At 40.1% G+C, this 26,254-nt stretch overlaps 1 long non-coding RNA gene across 1 annotated transcript in view; it reads left to right on the top strand.

The window, feature by feature from the left end:
- Positions 1–13,292: 13,292 nt before the first annotated feature.
- The window catches only part of LOC147995546 (uncharacterized), a 33,629-nt gene continuing 20,667 nt past the window's right edge, over positions 13,293–26,254 (top strand). The window contains exon 1 of the long non-coding RNA XR_015684441.1: positions 13,293–13,398. This is a non-coding gene — a long non-coding RNA (uncharacterized LOC147995546). The remainder of the gene's footprint in view (positions 13,399–26,254) is intronic.

Genomic DNA, 26,254 nt, shown 5'->3' with positions numbered 1-26,254 from the left:
CTACCTATGAGGTCAGAGTCCAGGGTCAGTCCATGTATAGTCTTTAGGTAGTGGCTTAGTCCCTGGAAGCTCTGGTTACTTAGCATTGTTGTACATATGGGGTCTCGAGCCCCTTCAAGATCTTCCAGTTCTTTCTCTGATTCCTTCAACGGGGGTCCTATTCTCAGTTCAGTGGTTTGCTGCTGGCATTCGCCTCTGTATTTGCTGTATTCTGGCTGTGTCTCTCAGGAGCGATCTACATCCGGCTCCTGTCGGTCTGCACTTCTTTACTTCATCCATCTTGTCTAATTGGGTGGCTGTATATGTATGGGCCACATGTGGGGCAGGCTCTGAATGGGTGTTCCTTCAGTCTCTGTTTTAATCTTTGCCTCTCTCTTCCCTGCCAAGGGTATTCTTGTTCCCCTTTTAAAGAAGGAGTGAAGCATTCACATTTTGATCATTCGTCTTGAGTTTCATTTGTTCTAGGTATCGAGGGTAATTCAAGCATTTGGGCTAATAGCCACTTATCAATGAGAGCATACCATGTATGTCTTTCTGTGATTGGGTTAGCTCACTCAAGATGATGTTTTCCAGTTCCAACCATTTGCCTACGAATTTCATAAAGTCGTTGTTTTTGATAGCTGAGTAATATTTCATTGTGTAGATGTACCACATTTTCTGTATCCATTCCTCTGTTGAAGGGCATCTGGGTTCTTTCCAGCTTCTGGCTATTATAAATAAGGCTGCAATGAACATAGTGGAGCACGTGTCTTTTTTATATGTTGGGGCATCTTTTGGGTATATGCCCAAGAGAGGTATAGCTGGATCCTCAGGCAGTTCAATGTCCAATTTTCTGAGGATCCTCCAGACTGATTTCCAGAATGGTTGTACCAGTTTGCAATCCGACCAACAATGGAGGAGTGTTCCTCTTTCTCCACATCCTCGCCAGCATCTGTTGTCCCCTGAGTTTTTGATCATAGCCATTCTCACTGGTGTGAGGTGAAATCTCAGGGTTGTTTTGATTTGCATTTCCCTTATGACTAAAGATGTTGAACATTTCTTTAGGTGTTTCTCAGCCATTTGGCATTCCTCAGCTGTGAATTCTTTGTTTAGCTCTGAACCCCATTTTTTAATAGGGTTATTTGTTTCCCTGTGGTCTAACTTCTTGAGTTCTTTGTATATTTTGGATATAAGGCCTCTATCTGTTGTAGGATTGGTAAAGATCTTTTCCCAATCTGTTGGTTGCCGTTTTGTCCTAACCACAGTGTCCTTTGCCTTACAGAAGCTTTGCAGTTTTATGAGATCCCATTTGTCGATTCTTGATCTTAGAGCGTAAGCCATTGGTGTTTTGTTCAGGAAATTTTTTCCAGTGCCCATGTGTTCCAGATGCTTCCCTAGTTTTTCTTCTATTAGTTTGAGTGTGTCTGGTTTGATGTGGAGGTCCTTGATCCACTTGGACTTAAGCTTTGTACAGGGTGATAAGCATGGATTGATCTGCATTCTTCTACATGTTGCCCTCCAGTTGAACCAGCACCATTTGCTGAAAATGCTATCTTTTTTCCATTGGATGGTTTTGGCTCCTTTGTCAAAAATCAAGTGACCATATGTGTGTGGGTTCATTTCTGGGTCTTCAATTCTATTACATTGGTCTATCTGTCTGTCTCTGTACCAATACCATGCAGTTTTTATCATTATTGCTCTGTAATACTGCTTGAGTTCAGGGATAGTGATTCCCCCTGAAGTCCTTTTATTGTTGAGGATAGCTTTAGCTATCCTGGGCTTTTTGTTATTCCAGATGAATTTGCAAATTGTTCTGTCTAACTCTTTGAAGAATTGGATTGGTATTTTGATGGGGATTGCATTGAATCTGTAGATTGCTTTTGGTAAAATGGCCATTTTTACTATATTAATCCTGCCAATCCATGAGCATGGGAGATCTTTCCATCTTCTGAGGTCTTCTTCAATTTCTTTCCTCAGTGTCTTGAAGTTCTTATTGTACAGATCTTTTACTTGCTTTGTTAAAGTCACACCGAGGTACTTTATATTATTTGGGTCTATTATGAAGGGTGTCGTTTCCCTAATTTCTTTCTCGGCTTGTTTCTCTTTTGTATAGAGGAAGGCAACTGATTTATTTGAGTTAATTTTATACCCAGCCACTTTGCTGAAGTTGTCTATCAGCTTTAGTAGTTCTCTGGTGGAACGTTTGGGATCACTTAAATATACTATCATATCATCTGCAAATAGTGATATTTTGACTTCTTCTTTTCCGATCTGTATCCCCTTGACCTCCTTTTGTTGTCTGATTGCTCTGGCTAGAACTTCAAGAACTATATTGAATAAGTAGGGAGAGAGTGGGCAGCCTTGTCTAGTCCCTGATTTTAGTGGGATTGCTTCAAGTTTCTCTCCATTTAGTTTAATGTTAGCAACTGGTTTGCTGTATATGGCTTTTACTATGTTCAGGTATGGGACTTGAATTCCTATTCTTTCCAGGACTTTTATCATGAAGGGGTGTTGAATTTTGTCAAATGCTTTCTCAGCGTCTAATGAAATGATCGTGTGGTTTTGTTCTTTCAGTTTGTTTATATAATGGATCACGTTGATGGTTTTCCATATATTAAACTATCCCTGCATGCCTGGGATGAAGCCTACTTGGTCATGGTGGATGATTGTTTTGATGTGCTCTTGGATTCGGTTTGCCAGAATTTTGTTGAGTATTTTTGCGTCGATATTCATAAGGGAAATTGGTCTGAAGTTCTCTTTCTTTGTTGTGTCTTTGTGTGGTTTAGGTATAAGAGTAATTGTGGCTTCGTAGAAGGAATTCGGTAGGGCTCCATCTGTTTCAATTTTGTGGAATAGTTTGGATAATATTGGTATGAGGTCTTCTATGAAGGTTTGATAGAATTCTGCACTAAACCCGTCTGGACCTGGGCTCTTTTTGGTTGGGAGACCTTTAATGACTGGTTCTATTTCCTTAGGAGTTATGGGGTTGTTTAACTGGTTTATCTGTTCCTGATTTAACCTCGATACCTGGTATCTGTCTAGGAAATTGTCCATTTCCTGAAGATTTTCAAGTTTTGTTGAATATAGGTTTTTATAGTAAGATCTGATGATTTTTTGAATTTCCTCTGAATCTGTTGTTATGTCTCCCTTTTCATTTCTGATTTTGTTAATTTGGACGCACTCTCTGTGTCCTCTCGTTAGTCTGGCTAAGGGTTTATCTATCTTGTTGATTTTCTCAAAGAACCAACTTTTGGTTCTGTTGATTCTTTCTATGGTCCTTTTTGTTTCTACTTGGTTGATTTCAGCTCTGAGTTTGATTATTTCCTCCCTTCTACTCCTCCTGGGTGTATTTGCTTCTTTTTGTTCTAGAGCTTTTAGGTGTGCTGTCAAGCTGCTGACATATGCTCTTTCCTGTTTCTTTCTGCAGGCACTCAGCGCTATGAGTTTTCCTCTTAGCACAGCTTTCATTGTGTCCCATAAGTTTGGGTATGTTGTACCTTCATTTTCATTAAATTCTAAAAAGTTTTTAATTTCTTTCTGTATTTCTTCCTTGACCAGGTTATCATTGAGTAGAGCATTGTTCAATTTCCAAGTATGTGTGGGCATTCTTCCTTGATTGTTATTGAAGACCAGTTTTAGGCCGTGGTGGTCCGATAGCACGCATGGGATTATTTCTATCTTTCTGTACCTGTTGAGGCCCGTTTTTTGACCAATTATATGGTCAATTTTGGAGAAAGTACCATGAGGAGCTGAGAAGAAGGTATATCCTTTTGCTTTAGGATAGAATGTTCTATAAATATCCGTTAAGTCCATTTGGCTCATGACTTCTCTTAGTCTGTCGACATCACTGTTTAATTTCTGTTTCCATGATGTGTCCATTGATGAGAGTGGGGTGTTGAAATCTCCCACTATTATTGTGTGAGGTGCAATGTGTGTTTTGAGCTTTAGTAAGGTTTCTTTTACGTATGTAGGTGCCCTTGTATTTGGGGCATAGATATTTAGGATTGAGAGTTCATCTTGGTGGATTTTTCCTTTGATGAATATGAAGTGTCCTTCCTTATCTTTTTTGATGACTTTTAGTTGGAAATTGATTTTATTTGATATTAGAATGGCTACTCCAGCTTGCTTCTTCTGACCATTTGCTTGGAAAATTGTTTTCCAGCCTTTCACTCTGAGGTAATGTCTGTCTTTGTCTCTGAGGTGTGTTTCCTGTAGGCAGCAGAATGCAGGGTCCTGGTTGCGTATCCATTTTGTTAATCTATGTCTTTTTATTGGGGAGTTGAGGCCATTGATGTTGAGAGATATTAAGGAATAGTGATTATTGCTTCCCGTTATATTCATATTTGGATGTGAGGTTATGTTTGTGTGCTTTCATTCTCTTTGTTTTGTTGCCAAGACGATTAGTTCCTTGCTTCTTTTAGGGTATAGCTTGCCTCCTTATGTTGGGCTTTACCATTTATTATCCTTTGTAGTGCTGGATTTGTAGAAAGATATTGTGTAAATTTGGTTTTGTCATGGAATATCTTGGTTTCTCCATCTATGTTAATTGAGAGTTTTGCAGGATACAGTAACCTGGGCTGGCATTTGTGTTCTCTTAGGGTCTGTATGACATCAGTCCAGGATCTTCTGGCCTTCATAGTTTCTGGCGAGAAGTCTGGTGTGATTCTGATAGGTCTGCCTTTATATGTTACTTGACCTTTTTCCCTTACTGCTTTTAATATTCTTTCTTTATTTTGTGCGTTTGGTGTTTTGACTATTATGTGACGGGAGGTGTTTCTTTTCTGGTCCAATCTATTTGGAGTTCTGTAGGCTTCTTGTATGCCTATGGGTATCTCTTTTTTTAGGTTAGGGAAGTTTTCTTCTATGATTTTGTTGAAGATATTTACTGGTCCTTTGAGCTGGGAGTCTTCACTCTCTTCTATACCTATTATCCTTAGGTTTGATCTTCTCATTGAGTCCTGGATTTCCTGTATGTTTTGGACCAGTAGCTTTTTCCGCTTTACATTATCTTTGACAGTTGAGTCAATGATTTCTATGGAATCTTCTGCTCCTGAGATTCTCTCTTCCATCTCTTGTATTCTGTTGGTGAAGCTTGTATCTACAGCTCCTTGTCTCTTCTTTTGGTTTTCTATATCCAGGGTTGTTTCCATGTGTTCTTTCTTGATTGCTTCTATTTCCATTTTTAATTCCTTCAACTGTTTGATTGTGTTTTCCTGGAATTCTTTCAGGGATTTTTGCGATTCCTCTCTGTAGGCTTCTACTTGTTCTCTAAGGGAGTTCTTCACGTCTTTCTTGAAGTCCTCCAGCATCATGATCAAATATGATTTTGAAACTAGATCTTGCTTTTCTGGTGTGTTTGGATATTCCATGTTTGTTTTGATGGGAGAATTGGGCTCCAATGGTGCCATGTAGTCTTGGTTTCTGTTGCTTGGGTTCCTGCGCTTGCCTCTCGCCATCAGATTATCTCTAGTGTTACTTTGTTCTGCTATTTCTGACAGTGGCTAGACTGTCCTATAAGCCTGTGTGTCAGGAGTGCTGTAGACCTGTTTTCCTCTCTTTCAGTCAGTTATGGGGACAGAGTGTTCTGCTTTCGGGCGTGTAGTTTTTCCTCTCTACAGGTCTTCAGCTGTTCCTGTGGGCCTGTGTCTTGAGTTCACCAGGCAGCTTTCTTGCAGCAGACAAGTTGGTCTTACCTGTGGTCCCGAGGCTCAAGTTTGCTCGTGGGGTGCTGCCCAAGGGCTCTCTGCGGCGGCAGCAACCAGGAAGACCTGTGCCGCCCCTTCTGGGAGCTTCAGTGCACCAGGGTTCCAGATGGCCTTTGGTGTTTTCCTCTGGTGTCCGAGATGTATGTACAGAGAGCAGTCTCTTCTAGTTTCCCAGGCTTGTCTGCCTCTCTGAAGGTTCAGCTCTCCCTCCCACGGGATTTGGGTGCAGAGAACTGTTTATCCGGTCTGTTTCCTTCAGGTTCTGGCGGTGTCTCAGGCAGGGGTCCTGCCGCTCCTGGGCCCTCTCCCACGGGAGCCCAGAGGCCTTATACAGTTTCCTCTTGGGCCATGGATGTGGGCAGGGGTGGGCAGTGTTGGTGGTCTCTTCTGCTCTGCAGCCTCAGGAGTGCCCACCTGACCAGGCGGTGAGGTCTCTTTCCCACGGGGTCTGGGAGCAGAGAGCTGCTGCGGGCCGGGATCCGCGGGCGTGGGACCTCCGGCAAACACAGGACGTGCCCGGTCCTAGATGAACTCTGCCTCTGTGTGTCCCGATCTCACCAGGCAGCTCTCTTGCAGCAGACAAGTTGGTCTTACCTGTGGTCCTGAGGCTCAAGTTTGCTCGCGGGGTGCTGCCCAAGGGCTCTCTGCGGCGGCAGCAACCAGGAAGGGAGGAAGAGGTTTTTAAAGCATAATTTACCAACTTTAAGACATCTTACAGGGAAGCCGAGAGCAATGTTGTCTTATTTGTAGTTGAAACAAGTTTGTAGTTGAATGGTTTAAATGCAATATTTTCTCCTCTTATTACATCTCTATCTCTCCAGAAATATTGTATTAATTTGTCAGTGAACTGAAATATGTGCCTCTAAGCCAGAGTTTTCTCTCAAATTTTGAGCAGAAAATATTGATTAGTCTTGTTTTCTGGATATACTGACACCCACTAAACCTGACAACAACATCTCTTAGCTTAACGAATTTTCTTCTCAGCCTGCTCCATATCAGGGCCCTCTCCATCATTTCTCCTACCACTTAAGTAAGAACACAAAGTGCATGCTTGATTCCTCTCACTTAAACCACTGTCAGAAAGGCATGCTTTTAGCAACAAGTAATAGGAAACTCAACTGGCTCAAATTGATATGCCTCACATAACAAATAGATTCAGAATAAATGGCCAGACTTTTCATTCAGTAACCTAAATATTTCTAGCCATGTTCAGTTCAGTTCAGTTCTAATTCTCTGAGGGCACTGAAGCAGAACTATGCCAGTTCCAGAGTCAAGGGAGGCAGAAGCAGAAGCAGAAGGAAACATTTGAGGCTTGTCTCAGTATCCATTCCTTTCCCTGAAGAACCTCCCAGCGGACTGCTCTCTTAGAACAAGCCAGAAGAACATACCAGCTACAGGAGAAAGCAAGGAAAGAGGAATAAGCTAGTTATCATTGGTTATTGTAGGACTACTCCCATAAGACTCGATGACAAGAGGGGCCCATTGGCCCCTAGAGGAACTAATATTCCTTTAGGGAAAATAAAGCACTGTATTCCCTCCTACAACCCCACACCCCAAGGTCAGTTCTGTGATTTCAAGATATTAAATTAATCACTCTGTGGTAATAGATACATGCAGTAGACAATAATACTTAATCTAAATATTGATTTAAGGAGTTAAAGAGAAAGTGTTTGTCCCAGGCTTGGAAGGTCATGTCTGTAATCCAATATTCACATAGTAATACAGGACCATTTTCAGGAGTTTGAAGACCTCTTGGGCTATCTAATGAATTACAGGCCGTCTTGATCTACAAAGTCTGGGGGCAGGGAGAAAGAGAGAGGAAGGAAGAAAGGAAGAATGACTAATATAGATGCTAGATGTAATCCTAAATTATGCATAGGTCAATGGATGAAACCTACTGAATGCTACTTTCTTTTTTCAAAAATGAGTAAGTTGGATCCCTATTCTACCCTTATGGAGCATATAGTCTGGGTCAATGCTCTCCAACAGAATAGAAGATGAGTCACATATAGAAGAAGTATTTCTAACATCTATACTACAAGGCAATTTAATTAACTTTAATTTAATTCCAAGTATAATTGATTTCAATAATTTTAAAGTCACCTATGAAAATATTATTATATGAACTGGAATCCCCTCAAAGGGGCTATGCAGGAATGATTTCCACTCATAGCTGTGCCCAGTGTGTACTGGATTTTCACTTCTATTACACTTCATTAATTTACAGTTGGAAAAGCACCTAACACATCTTGAGCATGCTTAAAAACTCTACAATCCTGCTTCAAATGGCACTTGCAAGTTTGACTTCTCCACTACTAAAGAAGATGTTAATTCAGGTCTCCATCTTACTGTTGTATTTTAGTGCTGAAGCACCACATGTAAGTTAGGCAGGAGGAGATGTATGATAAAGGTGCCCATTGCTATGGAATATGAAAGGTGAAGACACTGTACTTTGAGGACCTGCTGGAGGTAAGCCATGTGAGGGAATCTGCAAAGAGATATTCTTGATTTTCAGCCTGGCTTATTTTTCCTGCCTTATTTGTAAACTGCTCTGAGTAATCCATGCCGTACTAACCACGCACATATATACATTCACTGCATTAATCTCTCTGACAGCTGTTTAGGGCTATGAAACTACTCTACCCAATCTATTCAAATAAAATTTTTCTTCGTTATTATCCAGTTAGTTCTAGCATATATTTGATCTCTCCGGTAGATCACATTTTCCCCATTTCCTGGTGAGAGGCATTGTCTCAACATCAGGAGGATGACTCTAGCTTCCACTTACCTATGGGCACACATGAATTTGTAACCAATCACACAAGTACACCTACATAGACATGAACACACACACACACACACACACACACACACACACACACACGCATACACATTTATAAAATGTGGTGGTTTAAATAGAAAATGTTCCTAGTTGTTGGTACTATTTAAGATTGTTGTAAGGATTCTTCCTTGCTGAAGGACTTTTGTTACTAGAATTTGGTTTTGAGAGTAAAAAGTTCTTGCCTTCCACTGACTAGTTTATTTTCCCTGCTTCCAGCTTGTGGTTCAAGATCCACACAGAGACCCAACAAAGAAAGAGAACACCAGACCAGTTTCCCTTATGAATATCAACACAGAAATACTCAATGAAATCTCAAAAATCGAATCCAAGAACACATCAAAACTAACATCCATCATGATCAAGTAGGTTTCATCCCAGGGATGTACGGATGGTTCAATATATGGAAATTCATCAACATAACTCACTATATAAACAAAGTCAAAGGAAAAAAAACTCATGATCATCTCATTAGATGCTGAGAAAGCATTTGATAAAATTCAACACCCCTTCATGTTAAAAAGTCTTGGAAAGACCAGGAATTCAAAGCCCATACCTAAACATAGTAAAAGTAATAATCAGAAAACCAGTAGCCAACATTAAAGTAAATGGAGAGAAACTTGAAGCAATCTCACTAAAATCAGGAACTAGAAAAGGCTGCTCACTCTTTCCCTACTTATTCAATATAGTACTCGAAGTCCTAGCCAGAACAATCAGTCAACAAAAGGAGGTCTTGGAAAGGAAGAAGTCAAAACATCACTATTTGCAGATGATGTGATAGTATACTTAAGTGACCTCAAAGTTTGGCCAGAGAACTACTAAGCCTGATAAACAACTTCAGCAAAGTGGCTGCGTATAAAATTAACTCAAGGAAATAAGTAACCTTCCTCTACACAAAAGAGAAACAAGCTGAGAAAGAAATTAGGGAAATGACACCCTTCACAAATAACATAAAATACCTTGGTATGACTCTAACCAAGCATATGAAAGATCTGTATGACAAGAAATTCAAGTCTCTGAAGAAAGAAATTGAGGAAGATCTCAGAAGATGGAAAAATCTCTCATGCTCATGGATTGGTAGGATTAATATAGTAAAAATGGCCATTTTGACAAAGGCAATCTACAGATTCAAAGCAATCCATATCAAAACTCCTACTCAATTCTTCATAGAGTTAGAAAGAGCAATTTGCAAGTTTATCTGGAATAACAAAAAACTCAGGATAGCGAAAACTATCCTCAACAATAAAAGAACTTCTGGGGGGATCACCATCCCTGACCTCAAGCTGTATTACAGAACAATAGTCATAAAAACTATATGGTATTGGTACAGAGACAGGCAGGTAAATCAGTGGAATAGAATTGAAGACCCAGAAATGAGCCCAGACACTAATGGTCACTTGATCTTTGGTAAAGGAATTAAACTATTCAATGGAAAAAAGATAGAATTTCAACAAATGGTGCTGGTTCAACTGGTGGTCAGGATGTAGAAGAATCCAAATCAATCCATTCCTATCACCCTATACAAAGCTTAAGTCCAAGTGGATCAGGGAATCTCCACATAAAACCAGATCTACTCAAACTAATAGAAGAAAAAGTGGGGAAGAGCCTCAAACACATGGGCACTGGGGAAAATTTCCTGAACAGAACACCAATGACTCATGCTCTAAGATCAAGAATCAACAAATGGGACCTCATAAAACTGCAAAGTTTCTGTAAGGCAAAGGACACTGTCATTAGGACAAAACAGCAACCAACAGATTGGGAAAAGATCTTTACCAATCCTCCATCCAATAGAGGGCTAATATGCAATATATACATAGAACTCAAGAAGTTAGACCGCAGGGAGACAACCCTATTTAAAAAATGGGGTTCAGAGCTAAACAAAGAATTCTCAGCTGAGGAATACCTAAAGAAATGTTCAACATCCTTAGTCATCAGGGAAATGCAAATCAAAACAAACTTGAGATTCCACCTCACATCAGTCAGAATGGCTAAGATAAAAATTTAGGTGACAGCAGATGCTGGTAAGGATGTGAAGAAAGAGGAACACTCCTCCATTGTTGGTGGGATTGCAAGCTGGTACAACCACTCTGGATACCAGTCTGGAGGTTCCTCAGAAAATTGGACATTCTACTACCTGAGGACCCAGCTATACCACTCCTGGGCATATACCCAAATGATGCCCCAACATATAACAAGGACACATGCTCTACTATGTTCATAGCAGCCTTATTTATAATAGCCAGAAACTGGAAAGCACCCAGATGCCCTTCAACAGAGGAATGGATACAGAAAATGTGGTACATCTACACAATGGAGTACTACTCAGTTATCAAAACAATGACTTCATTAAATTCATAGGCAAATGGATGGAACTAGAAAATGTTATCCTAGATGAGGTAACCCAATCACAAAAAATATATGGTATGCACTCATTAATAAGTGGATATTAGCCCAAAAGTTTGAATTTCCCAAGGCTACATGAAGCTCAAGAAGAAAGACAACCAAAGTGCCGATGCTTCTTCAGTCCTTCTTGAAAGGGGGAATAAAAGTATTTATAGGAGGAGATATGAAGACAAAGTTTGGAGCAGAGATTGAAGGAATGACTATTCAGAGACTGCCCCAGTGGGATCCAGACCATATATATATACAGTCACCAAACCTAGACAATATTAATGAAGTCAAGAAGCGCATGCTGACAGGAGCCTGATATAACTGTCTCTGAGAGGTTCAGCCAGAGCATGACAAATACAGAGGCGTTTGAAACCATACAGCAGCAAACCATTGAACTGAGAATGGGGTCCCCAGTGGAGGAGTTACATAAAATTTTGACGGAGCTGAAGGGGTTTGCAACCTATAATAACAACAATACCAACCAACCAGAGCTTCCAGAAACTAAGCCACTACCCAAAGAGTACACATGGACAGACCCATGGCTCCAGCTGCATATGTAGCAGAGGATGGCCTTGTTGTGCACTAATGGGAGGAGAGGTCCTTGGTCCTGCCAAGGCTGGACCCCCCCCAGTGTAGGGGAATGTCAGGGAGGGAAGGGGGATGGTTGGTGAGGGCGAACACCCTCATAAAAGAAGGGGAAGGGAGGAATAGGATAGGAGGCTTCTGGCCAGGAAACCAGGGAAGGGAATAACATTTGAAATGTAAATAAAAATATACAATAAAAAAGTAAAAGCCTCTGGAAACAAACAAACAAAATAAATAAAAAAGATGTGAGCTCTTAGGTTGTGGCTCCAGCTTCCACACAAACCATCCTGCCCGCCACTTCCCCTAGGATGGAGTTTTACCTCTCAGCAAACATAAACCCAAATAAAAGTATTCTTTTGTAAGTTGCCTTGGTAATGACATTTTATCACAGCAACAGAAAAATAACTAGTACAGAAGTTAAAAATATAAGCCTAACGTGACCCAACCGTTAGGGTGTACACATTACAAAATGAAATTCAATAAAAAAGCAGGAACTGGCATGCATTGGTGAGAACATAGAGAAATAACTCATTTACTATTCTGCTGCCCAAAAGGGAAAATGATGCAGCCATGGCAGAAAATAGTACAGCGACTTCTCAACGGACTGCACACAGATACACACACCACTGAGAACAGGACATTGAAGAGATATTTATAACACCCATGTTTGTAGCAGCATTATGCATAGTTGCTGTAATTTGGAGAGTACCTATGACAGATTAGATGAACACATAAACAAAATACAATATGTACCTGCAGTAGAATGTTATTCTTCTTTAAAAGACAGGGAAATTGCACAGATGCTTCAACATAGATATATCTTAAGCACATTATTCAAAGAGAAGGAACACAATTACCACAAAACAAATAGGGGTTGTTCTACTTATTTGGGATTCCTAGAGCAGTCGCACTTGTGGAGAAGCTGAAGTAGAAAATGGGCTCAGTAGGTTAATCATTTGCTGTGCAAACACGAGATCCTGAGTTTAGATCCCTAAAAGTCTTGCCTAGCCAGTGCAGTCCTGGGCATCTGTAGACACTAAGTCCCTACAGAAAGATGGGGTATGGAGAGAGGAGAATCTACAGAAGCTTCAGCCCACATAGCTAAGCACAGTGCAGAAAGCCAATGTCCTGACTCAATGTAGAGGATGAGACCATCAGCAAGGTTTCCCTCTGACCTCTATTTGTGCCTACACTCATACATACAAGCAGGTACACACTTGTCTCATGTGCATACACACACACACACACATGCATACACACATACACATACAAGATAAATTACATAGGGGAGCTGGAGAGATGGCTCAGTGGTTAAGAGCACTGACTGCTCTTTCCAGAGGTCCTGAGTTCAAATCCCAGCAACCACATGGTGGCTCATTACCATCTGTAACAGCATCCAATGCCCTCTTCTATAAGTACAGTTACAGTGTACTTATATATAATAAATAAATAAATATTTTAAAAAAAGAAAAAATACATAGAGAAAGTGGTAAGAAATTACAGTTGAAAGATACAGACATGAAATTTTGCAAGATGAAAAAGAATCCCAGAGGCAGGTATAGTAATAACTGAGTCTAAATATATTTATTATTACTAACTTTAGAAATGGTAGATTATTATAATTTTGTTATGAATTTAATTGCAAATGTCCAGGCTCACGTATCTAGTGTCTAAGCTCATGGTACTACTGAGGGCAGACTGAATCCTGAAGGTGTTGACTTCATGAATGGATTAAGTCACTGGCATGTCATAATTTGATGACATTATTGGAATGTTCTAGGGACTAGGAGTTGGGGTCTGCTAGTAGGAAGTTAATCACCAGGGGCCAGGCCTTGAAGGAAATAGCTTGTTCCTGACCATTTTCTCTCTGTCTCTTATTGTCCTGGCTTTCTAAAGGTAAGCCGCTATGCCCTTCTGACATTATGGTTCTTTTCTGCCACAGGGCTATCAATGGGCCTCTCTAACCACGGAATAAAGTGCTGAAAATGGGATATAATAATTTTTTTCCTTGGGTTGTTTTAGTCATAGCAGGGAGAAAATATTACCAAATACTATAACTTAATAGAAATTAAAACAAAACTCAATAGCTATGCATGAGCTAAAGGATTTCCTTGTGATGACAGCCAGAGACAAACCTAAGGACTGAATTGGAGTAAGAAAAATGTGTCAGAGAAAAATAGGGTGGTTGAAGGGACACCAGAGTATAATTAGTCAGAGTATATGAAAATTTGCTCTTAACTAAGAGAAATTAAGATTGGAGCTATTTACCAGAATTATGTTTGAATAATAGTGGTATACACTGGGGAAGTTCATTGAGATGGTGAATAAAAGGATGTAGGCTTGGCTGAGGTTGGGACTTTGGGGAATGAATGATTCTCCTTCAGACTCTTAGATTATGATGTGCTCACTAAGGCTCAGAAGGAATCTTCTAGAAAGAAGCCTGCAATGAAGGTTCATTTCTGGGGACGGATCTTGTAGCAAGCATAACTAAGCAGCCAGAGTGGATGGTGGTCAAGCATAATCTGAGGAAGGCTGCAGCTTGTCTGCCAGCACTTTCCTTTGTTTCCTTCTGAGTCTGTGGAAAATTTTCACTGACTGCCCATGTGATTGTAAAAGAAATAATCATAGATGTAGAGTGGTAGCAATGGATGAGCAAGGGGCAGCAGCCTGAGCTAGTGCAGCTCTAAGGGTTTGGACGGTAGGACTGAGTTGTTTTCGAAAGTCCCCATCTCAAAAAGTAGAGTTCCAGAGTTCATTTTGCTGTGGCGAGGGTGAATAAGGACACACTGAAATTTAAAATATAGTAAATTAAAGTGTTTTATTTATTTTCAAAAAATAAATATATCAAAATTAGGTTGAGTATGCTTTGCCCTATTTTCTCATCGTTCAACTTAACATCAAGGTCAAGCTTCTATCACTTTGTTGCATTCACTTTCAAGGCTGTAGGACACATCCGTGCTCTCCTTTAATTTGGAGAGTCATTCCTTTTGGAACACCATTTTGCTCCTTTGCACTGTTGCCTTTATGAAGCTTCTTTATCTGCATCCCTATTCTTATGGATAGTGAGCACTGATATTCTTTGGGTCAGATGTTTCTTCTGTAATCTCACTAATGTTCCATTTTAATTCTTAGAATCATGTCAACTTCTGCAACACTGAACTTGATCTTGCCTGGTACTGAAATGCCCTGCCTTCTGTCTCTTTTACTGTTTTAGTTCAGTGCGTAAGCTCACCTCAGTATCTGACAGTAGTAACATTGATTGTATTGTAGTCTTCCACCCCAAATAGGAATAAAGACTTCAATTCTAGTCCATCTGGTTTCCAGGTATAACTACTACTTCAGTAAGTCATGCTAATATCACTTTATCTTGTCTGACTTACCCTTTGTTCTGTAGCTTCAAGAAGATAAGGATCATAGTTTCTCTTATCTTTTTTTCAGTCTGTAAGCATATCACATTTGTCTCCAATAGTTTTAATTTCTTTGCTGCCCTTCAATTTTGGGTGATTAATTTTCCCTCACTGGTTTTTGTAAACTTCCATATGGGTTTTATTACATGAACTGAATCATAGGTGTATAACAACCATTCACTAAGTAACTTTAAAGACAGTAACGCGTCTAGTCACTAAGTGTGAAGGTTAAAAAGCTGTCAACTTGATGAGATTTAGGATCACTATGAAAATATATCTCTGGGCATATCTGTGTGGAAGTTTGTAGAATTTAAGTAGAAGAACACACTTCTAAACTAAATATGGACAGCATCATTCTATGGCCTGGGGGTCCTGGAATGGAAGGGAGAAGTAAATTGAGCACCAGCAGTCATCTTGCTCTGCTTCTTGACTGTGGATGCAATGTGACCAGCTGCCTCCTCAGGCCCTGCCACAGTGAATCCTGATACAAGGGACTGTAGCCTTCAACTGTGAGCCAAGGTAAACTTCTTGTCCCCCAAATTGCTTTCCCAAGTATCATGTCCTGGAAATGAGCAAAGTAAATAGTGCATGTTTGTGTTCACGGAAGTTAATTTGTGGTGATCTGTGGACTGACAAGTTAGCACTGAGGTTAATGCAACTTCTTGTCTTTTATATCCCACATGCATAAATTTGAATTATGCTGTCAGGAGCTGGTGTTTGTCACCTAAACAGTAGTAAACTAATTGTCCAAAGCAGTGACTACCTTTCTGCTTAGTGCAGAGGTTGTGTAAGAAGAAACCAGGAGACATAGTTCAATGCCTTGAGAAGAAACCATTTCTAAGGGATAAGCAAAAGAGAATCCTGCATAATAGTTAATAAAAATAACCAATCAAAGGGGGAATAGACAATCAGGAACCTTCCTATAAGGCGAAAGGTTTGTTTGTTTGTTTTTTAAATTGAACAATACTAAGATTTCATAAAGCAGCACAATGGAGTTGGCCCTTGTTTCAGGGTATGTCAGTGAGTCAGCCCCGAGGACATGAGTATAGGAGAGCTGTTCCTGCCACGTGTTTGCCATTTGGTGTCATGGGCAAGGAAAAGATGCTCCCTACCCCTCACCACCTATGGAAAGTGACAGAGCTGACCCCCAGGTCCCTAGCTGGTCCCTGCCACTCACTAGCTCTAATACTTGGAAGACTGGCCCTGCACTTCACTGGAATAGTCATGTAGAGCTGGGTTGGGTGCAGGGGTTGCCAGTAGGCAGGCTCTGAGGGTGAGTGTGTGAGACCTGGCCCAGAACCTCAACTGCTGTGGCACTCAGGAGAACAGGCTTTACACCTCCCCTGAGTAACAGCCCGCCATCAAAATAGAGCTGAGCCTATTTTGGAGAGCTGGTGGACCGATCAGTTCAGCTACCGCTCAGGCCCAGATCCAAGGCTTTGGGTTGATCCAACACCTACCTCATTGACAAACATTGGATTGAGTGAAGGTGCCAGTTTTCTTCTTCTTCTTCTTCTTCTTCTTCTTCTTCTTCTTCTTCTTCTTCTTCTTCTTCTTCTTCTTCTTCTTCTTCTTCTTCTTCTTCTTCTTCTTCTTCCTCTTCTTCCTCCTCTTTCCTCCTTTCCTCCTCTTTCCTCCTCTTCCTCTTCTTCTTCCTCCTCTTTCCTCCTCTTTCCTCCTCTTCCTCTTCTTCCTCCTCTTCCTCTTCTTCCTCCTCTTCCTCTTCCTCCTCCCCATCCTCTTCCTCCTCCCCTTCTTCCTCCTCCTTCTTCTTCTTTCTCTTCTACTCCTCCTTTTTCTTTTTTCTCCTTCTCCTCTTCTTCCTTCTCCTCCATATTCTTGTTCTTCTCATTCTTGTTCTCATTTTTCTTTTTCTTACTTTTCTTGTTCTTCTTTCTTCTTTTCTTCTTCCTCCCCCTCCTCTCCTCTTCCTTCTCCTCCTCCTCCTCCTTCATATTATAGGTGTGGGAAATCCTGTCTCTGTGACTTTAGTTATGACAGGTTTATTTTAGTCCACATGTCTTTATGGCCCATTTGTGTGGGAACATGTATCATGATATTTTTTCTTTTTTAAAACTAAATATTGCTCTGTATAATGTATGCAAATGTGCATTTTTGTATGATATATATTTGACCTCTTTTTCTACTTTGGGGGCAATGATAAATAATGATGATGTGGATGGTTGCATAGAAAAGTTTGTGCAGACATATATTTTTAATATTATTAAAGATATAACTATCTCTTGTTGACTTGTGCCACATGGTAAGTCTAATATTTTCAGAAACATCCTGACTAGTTTATATTCCCACCAACAGTGTATGAAGATTCAGTCATATCTCTTCTTCAAAAATTTGCATATGACTATTTCCTCTCATTTTCTTCTACTTTTATCCTTTCTCATTCTAATATGTCATGTCTTCCTTGTGTCTTTGCATTTCTTATTCCATAATTGTTAACCTTATTTATACTCCTACTGTGCAAACAGTGCCTTCCTTATCATATAAATCAATTGATTACAGCCTCCTTACCTTATACAAAAAAAGAACCTATTCATTAAAATTATAATGAGTGTCAGGTCTCTAATTGTTCAGGTCATTTTCCAAACTATTACCATCATAAAATCCAATAAACCAAATCCCAACTAAACAAACAAACAAACAAACAAACAGCAACAAAATTCCAAGGCTAGGTAAGGTGAAGGTTCATAGGAACAATTAGTTTAACTACCTGGTTCTTGCCTTACATTAAAAGAACACAATGCGATAGGTTTGGAGTGAAGACTGCTTGCTCAGTAACTCTGATCTTTAGGTTTCACAAAGTGAAACAAGTGGCCTTTTGTTTTGGGAGGAACATCTGTTTACCAAACTTACCAGATGAGTCCTTCACTAAAATGTCAGGGATCTAAATGTACTGGGATTTGCTTCTTACCCACTGACAATCATGGACAGTTTTGATACAGCTAGGGTGCTGCTACTTAAATTCTGAGTCTATTAATACAAGGTCACTGATATAGTGAATAAGCAAGCTGTTCTATGGAGTAGGGGTATGACTCAAGTTTAAAGCTAAACTACCCTATATAGTGGAAAAATTGGTGCATCTGGAATAGAACAGTTCACAGAAAACTGATCGGATATTCTTTCATATTGAGATAAAGAAAAAACATCAGAACAGTCACTGAAAACTGAGTTCAGGGATGTGTTGCTGATTCACTCAGCTAAAGAAATCATGTGGACTAGCATTTCCATTTAAAAATCTGCCTCTTGATTGAGCTTACAGCAATCCACTGACATTCTCCAACAGTCAACCTTCATTTATATACAAAGCAAAAAAGAAGCACAGGTTCCCTATGGGATTTTAAAGGGATTGCTACCCATGCCTGTTAGCAGATAGACCCAGCTGCTTGAAACCAGTCCAAAAAGATAGAACGTAAACAAGATTATAAGAGAAATGTGTCTCTCATCAACTGAAAAGTCTTATGTAAGTCAACAAGAATGATGCTTGGTTTTGTCTTCAGTGGGCTAATTCCTTCTTTCTTGTTGTCACAGTATCCACATAATAATTGGTGTCTTTTCTACATTACAAGTGGAAAAGGCAATAGGATGGTCACATCAATTTGTTTTATTGACAAGATCCACAAATTGCTTTCATTGATCTCACCTATAACATTGGCACAAAACTTTGTTATATGGCCAGGCACAGCTGAGATGTGGCAAGATAATGTAATCTGTGTTCTGAATGGCTGTTTTTAGAGCTAAAATTTGGATATGGTTTTTCTGTGATAGAGGGCAGAGCTACCAAGGAATGAGCAATAGCCATAGCAGTATCTCCTCACATATTTCATACGTTGAGTCTAACTAATCTTTGCATTCCTCCAGAGTGTAGTTTTACTTTTTGATAAGGACAAAAGACTTGACATTCAGTCCCTGGTTTAATACAGCTTTCATAGCCCTCACTAGGGTCAGACAGAAGACATAAATATTAATTGTCTCTACACATAGGATATATGGAACCCAATTACAGTATGGATTTGTAGACCTATAGAATTGGCACCGCCAGTCTAAAAGCCCACATATGTCCCCACCCTCTGTTTTGTTAATTAGTTCACAGCTGATGGGTGATTGATTTTTTGTCTCTTCTGACTACATAGTGGCCTTGAGAACATTCAAAGGTACTTTTGGAGGTGGGTAAGAGAAAGATTTGGGACCCTCTTATACAGCTTCCTCGACATTCACATCAAGCCTTGGATCATGTGGGAGCGGCAGCTGCAGAGCAACCATCGGGAGACCATGATGGCTTGTGACAGGTTCCATAATTCACGTCATGTTATTTGCATCTAAAATGCAGAGATCTAAGCAAAGATTAACACTCTGTTACTGGGTTCCTTGAGTTAAGGTGGCTCCAATAATCAGCATATTTCTGTGTGTTATAGTAAAGAAAAAAATATCACCTTGCTTCTGACTCTCATAAGATGTTTCCTGTTGTATCGCACTAAAACTGTCAAGGTAATGTATGTCTGCTCGTCAGAGGATGGAGAAGAACGTGTAAAAAGTTATCTCATAACTAGCTACCTTTAACTTTTTCTGCTTAAAACTTTGTATTGCTCTTTGCCTACATTACATCCAGAAAGCTTGGGTACTATGTTCAGTGTGGCTCAATATTAATTGTATGCTTTAACCAACTCTCTGAACAAACAACTATACCCAGGGGTTTCAGAAACCTGTCGAATGTAAAATTACTAATAATTATAACTGTTTTAACAAATTCAGTTTAATCCTCCCTAGGATAGCCTCTTGGAAAGCTATTCCCATACAATTGCTCTCATATTGAGGCTAATAAAGACAAATGGACCCTTGAACTTATGGGCTAGCCTTTTCTTACATTCACAATTATTCCAGCTTTTTTCTTCTGGGAACTGATGATAGTCATAGGTTGGTGGTAATGAGAAATGCAGAGCAGGTGTGAAAAGACTTTACATTCTCTTTCAAATTATATGCATTAGAGGAACCTTTACACATACCCACATTAATACTTACAAGATACAGCAGAAGGAATTGCTGATGTTGGGAAAGGAGGTTTTGCAGTAACATTTTAGTGTTTTGAGAAGTAGGAGCCATCTAAGTATCCTCAAATGTTTTCATTGTACTTCTCAGGTTGTGATCTCTAATATGATCCATTAGCAGGTGAGTGTGGCGAGATATTGGACACTACACATTTTCCCTCATACTTTACTGAGTGTAGTGCTTTGAGGAGAAGTGTTCCCCATAGTCCATGTGTTTTAACACTTGATCCCTAGTTATTGGCACCATTCAAGAGTGCTTAAGAGATGTGGTCTCCCTAGAGGAATTATGTGACTACAGGTGGGCTGTCAAAGTATTTAGCATCTGTCTTAAGTTAGAGATTCTATTGCTGTGAAGGGACACCATGACCACGGCAACTCTTATAAAAGACAATGTTTAATTGGGGCTGGCTTACAGTTTCATATTTTTAGTACATTATCATCATGGTGGGAAGTATGACAACATGTGGGCAGACATGGTATTGGAGAAAGAGCTAAGAGTTCTATATCTTGATCCACAGACAGTAGAAGTGAATGCCACACTGGGCATAGGTTGAATATCTTTGACTGCAAAGCCCTTCTCCTTGACCATTTCCTTCAACAAGGCCACACCTATGCCAACAAGGCCATACTTTCTAATTGTGCCATTTCCTATGGCCCTAGGGAAGCCATTTTGCTTCACATCACGACAGCCTGTCTTTATTTCCAGTTTGCTGTATCTGCTTCATGTTTCTAATTGAAGTTGTGATCTCTTAGCTTCCTGCTCCCACCTTGAAGCCTGCTACTTGCTGCTATCCCTCCCTGTCATAATGGATCATTATCCCTCTGGAACCTAAAGCCAAAGTCACCTCTCTTGTTTCTAAGTTACCTTTCACCCAGGTCTTTTATGCGAGCAACAGAAAAGTAACTAACACAGAGAGCAGCACAGTCATATGGATGGCTTCTGAAAAGATGGGTTACAGACTCTCACCCGAGTGTCTCTATTTCCAGAACTCTGGAATAAAGCTCAAGAATTTTGTTTTCAATAAGCTCTCAATTGTGACCAATTCTGCTGGTCCAGAGACTGGTTGGAGCACCAGCAAAATACAACAACTCAACAATCTGTGTTTGTGAACAGAGCGACTCAGCTCTGCAGATGATTCAAGCTTCCCTTAGAGAAATCTTTCCTATGTGCCTCCCCAACCCCGTGCTTTGAACTATTCATTTTTTCACTTGAGGTTACTCAGAGAAGGTAAAGGAACAGACCCAACACTCTTTAGATTCCTTGTATTTCTAAAATAGTCTACGGCAGTGCCTATTCAATGTGGCACTACATTCCAGGTGACCACAGGCAATAAGCTGATCAATGAATCTACTGTTGGATGTCACGGACTATTGCCATCTCCCCCTTTAATACCTCCAAACTGCATCCTATTTTTTCAGTCAGCTGGTCACATGGCCTTGGGTCCTGACTATTCTGTTGGAGTCACACTTCTGCTCCGTTTTAAAGGCAGGAGGGGACTAGGAATTGCAGATGCTATAATTGGCACCACGTGGAGCCAGTACAAATAGATTTCATGGTGGGCATAGATACTTCACAGAAATGTCAATAAATGTAAAAACAGAGTCTAGCTCTAGGTTTCAAGTGTGATATTCAAAACCATATCATAAACTAGGCTGCTAAGAGAGTCTTTAGAGTCAGGCAGCTAAGAAAACTGAAAGCTAGCACTTCATTGGCTGCCTTAAGGACTTTGCGCTCAGCTTTGTGCCAGCCAAATAAGTCTGTCCTCTGACTCTCTATGCAACTCAGTGCTAAGTTAAACTTTAGGGCTGTGATTGTAAAATGTTTGCCCCTGCTACAGAGTCCAGGCAATGCTTTGCATTTATTACTTTGTGTAATTGTCCAGTTTTTATTATAGAAAAGCAAGCAAGGACAGCATTAGATTGTGATGTGAGTATTTAATCTAAAACATCAGTGACAGGCAGAAAACCCAGCTTGTACCTTGTATGATTGTGTACAACAGGCTGACAGCATAGGACTGAGTAATGCTACAAGAAGTATAGATCCTGAAAATTGGTCAGCCACAAACTTCCTCGAACTGCGTGTTATCTCTCATATTAGTTTTTGAGAAAGCATTTCATTATGTGTCCCAGGTTGCTCTTGAACTTGTGATCCTCAGGCCCCTACCCAAGGTGCTTCAGTTTCACATATACACTGGCATGCCCGGCTTATTGCCCATTCTTGTTAGATTGGTATTCAACTGAATAGATGGAAAGGTCTGTAAAAAGCTTTACTCTTAGGCTCAGGTTTATGGCTCATTGGGTATAGAAATTGTCACACAAGTGTAAGAACCTGAGTTTGGATCACCAACATAGCTAAAGTCAGACGTCAAAGCACATGATTTGTAACTCCAGCTCTCCTGTGGGCATAGAGACAGGACAGGAGGATACTCAGAAGGTCACAGACTAGATAGCCTAGTATAAGCAGAGCGTAACAACAGATTCTGCCTCAAATAAAAAGGAAGGTGAGGACCAACACATCTGAGGTTGCGCGGTGATCTTCACATGAGTGTATGGAATGTATGTGCCCACATACACACCGATGTACACCACACACGCACACGTGTGTACATCCACACACACGCACACGCACACAGAGCAATTTTTTAAAAAAGCTCTACCCTTTTCTAGATGTGTAGCTTTGTATAGGTTATTTTCTCATCTGTATCAGGATAATAATAACTCTAATATCTGATGCAAGGTCTGTGATAATGTGTACACTAAGATAAGACTATGTGTGCAACAAGAAATACTGACACTAAATCAACATTGTGATCAAAAGGCCATAATCAATGGGCTTTCTGAGATAGATAACTTTGTTGTATGTGTGCGAGTGTGCATGTCTATAGTAAGTGTATGTGGAGGCCAGAGGACAACCTTGACTGTTGTTCCCCAAGCAAGGTACACCTTGTGTTATGTTGTTCTTGTTGTTGGTAATGGTTTTGTTTTGAGACAGGGACTCTCTTGGCCTGGGACTCATTGGATAGGCTAAGCTAGACTGGCCAGGCATTTTCCTGTCTCCTCCTCCCCAGCACTGGGATTACAAGTGCGTGCTGCTACATCTGACTTTTTATATGGATTCTGTGGATCTAAGCTATTATTTTCATTACACGAATGAGGAAATAACTCGTCCAAAGCTGCACACACGGAAGAGTGGCACTCAGATCCTCATGCTTCAGTGGCGGGCACTTTACCTATCAAGACATCACTCAGCCTGGTAGACAACTATTGCATGGTTTCCATAAAACTGAACATGAGTATCTCCAAGAAAGGAAGTATGAGTTTTCTTATTTTGCACTTACATATGAGTCTGATACGTGTGGTTTGTTGGTACTTGGATTGAAATACATGTCTCCTTGACGACTGGAAACTTTGCAGTTTAGAATCGAAGATCAGCAATAAATTAATGATATCTGATAAAGAGGTGCCAAACATTTCATTCCCCTCCATCTTCTCCCTAGTTCAGTTGAAAACTCCTTCCTTTGTCAGGATTTAGGGGATGAAAATGCCTAGAAACAAATGTTGGATTATAATTAAGCAAGATATATTTCTTCAATATTTTTTTAATTCTTTTTTTCGGAGCTGGGGACCAAACCCAGGGCCTGGCGCTTGCTAGGCAAGTGCTCTACCACTGAGCTAAATCCCCAACTCGCAAGATATATTTCTTAAAAAAATAACAGTTCCTATTTTTAATTTTTGTCATTTTACTGACTATAATTATATACAGTACAGTTTCACCCCCCTTGTCTCCTCCCATATCACCCCATCTACTCAACTCCCTCCTCAAACAAACAAGACAATAAAGAGAAAGAAGACAGAATAAACAAAGCAAACAGAGAAAAATTAGAAAGAAAAAGCATGAAAAATACACACATACAATACCCACATATACACACAACCCATAGAAACACAGCTCAGAAACCATAATATATAATAAAAGACAAGTGACATTTAAAAAGTGTTCAAACAAGACATCATGAAATAAAACATCTCCATTTTTTTTGTTAATTTTTTGTTGGCCATCTATTTTATTGAAAAATGTTGTAAGCCAGATACAATTGAGGCCAAAATCATCTGAATTTGTATAGGAGAACAAATTTTAGTAAATTCCTAAAGACTGAGCTAAGAGAAAGATTAATGAAGAGGTATAGAATGATTCATCTGCATTGTCTCTTCAAACTAATTAATCTAATCAATTAAATTTGTTGACGATACATAAAACCTGGGGAGATATGATGGCCTAAGGTACTGGTTACCAACTCTTCAGACTTATCAACAGAAAGATAGAGCAGCTGACATCCCAGGTCTTTGTTATTTTCAGAATGACAGAAGCCATCAAGTTTAAAGTTAGCTTCTAGAAACAAGGATGAACAATGCTTTATAAACATAATTCGATTCTGTGCCACTAGAGCATAGCAGCTAAAGGACCTGCTTTGGGGTCTAGCTGATCTAGGCTTGGGTCTCACATCTGCACCAAGTAGGAGACATGGAGCATGTTACTGAACTGGCCTCAGCTGGGTTTCTGTTCAACTGTTAAATACGAATCACCAGAGCTGTCACCTATTTTAAACCCTGGACTGATGCTGGTAGCTGTTTTTGTTTCCTACCTTGCAAAGTGGCAATAACTCGTGAATGAGTTATTGATTTACTATGTAATTTCTGAGGAGACAAATAGCGTTCATTCAAAATTAAAATAATCGTTGCTATTTCATTCATTACTGGCTATAGTTTTAGGGTAATCTTCCTGAATGTTCTAAGCTATGTCCTCTGCCTTGATTGACCTGCTGTACAGCAGCGTGGGTCAAACTCCACAATTTATTGCTAGGAAAACTGTAATAACGAATCAGCCAATGCTGTAACCAGCATGCTGCACCCCGGTTCTTTCTACTTACAGGAATCTTCCACTACTCCATCATACCCTATTCCCCCAATCAAAAGTCTTCTGGGGAAGCAGGCTCTGAGACTTGTCTCCTCACTTCTTTCCATTGTTATTCAACTTCCTCTTGCTACTAAGGATGATGACCTTACTTAAGGCCTTTCACATTTTCCATGGACTAACTAGAAGACCCCACCCTCACACCCAAGGCACACGTCCCAGGGCACACCCATCTCACTTTCATGAACCTTCTCTTCCTGGGTGGCCTTCCTGTGCTAGTCTAGGCCAAGTGTCTTTATCTTCTGCTTTTAACACCCTGGGGAAGTTTGTTTTACTTTCCTGTACACCCTTCTAGCTGGTTAGCAAAGACTCACTTGTGAATGAACCCAATTCAATGAACTGCATAGAAAGCTTTTTTTTAAAAAAAAAGGTCTATTGTTCTACTGTCTGCTGCTGCAGTCTTCTGTCATCCCTCTACATTCAACCTCACAACCCAGTGGCTGGACTCATACAGATTTGCAAAAGATGCTTATTTCCTAGTATATTGATTTGCATGAGAATGCACCCCCCATGGGTTCATATTTTAGAATGCTTGGTCTCCAGTTGGTGGACTATTTAGGAAGGATTGGGTGTGGCCCTGTTTTAGGAGGTGTGTCTCTAGGAGTATAATGGAGAAAACACAAAACAAACTGAAAATCTAAACCAAATGCTCTGACCAAAGCCACTAGTCCCAGCTCTTGAGTAGTTAATATTCTCCAACATTAAGAGAGAACACGAAAATCTAGGATGATTTTTTTCCACCGAGAATTATCAGTTTTGTTCATAGAAAGCTCTACGAATTCAGGTGTGAATTCAAAGGAGATGGAAAAGGTATATTGGAATTAGCTGACTCAAAAATATTTTCTCATCTCTCAACTTTTTAAGGGATTTCCTCTTTTACTCCCTACAGCATCCAAACGAGTCAGGAAAAGATAAGAGAGAACCTCCTTACAGGCTACTCACTTTCACTCCAACCCCTTTGCTAACAGTCCAAGGGCATGTCTTGAAAGTAGACCGAGAGGCTGTAGCTGCATAGTGATACTGAAACGGAGAACTGAATCTACCTCTATCCAGAGAGTAGTTCCCTAATGTCCTTATTAAAGTCTGAAGGTCAAAATTAAATATTTACTCATTTTTATACTTCATGATTCAAGATAGGAGCATCAGATTAAGCATTACTCTGCCTGTCCCTCTCTCCACCTCTTAAGACAAATGGATTTGTGACTTCTTTTTGGCAGACGGTGTGCATAGATAGTACATTTCAGGGAGCAGAAAGCAAAAGGAGGAGGAGGAGGAGGAGGAGGAGGAGGAGGAGGAGGAGGAGGAGGAGGAGG

The sequence above is a fragment of the Rattus norvegicus genome, chromosome 3 (assembly GCF_021556685.1).
Source record: "Rattus norvegicus strain SHRSP/BbbUtx chromosome 3, alternate assembly SHRSP_T2T, whole genome shotgun sequence".
Lineage (NCBI taxonomy): Eukaryota > Metazoa > Chordata > Mammalia > Rodentia > Muridae > Rattus > Rattus norvegicus.
This window is presented reverse-complemented; position numbering and strand designations above follow the sequence as displayed.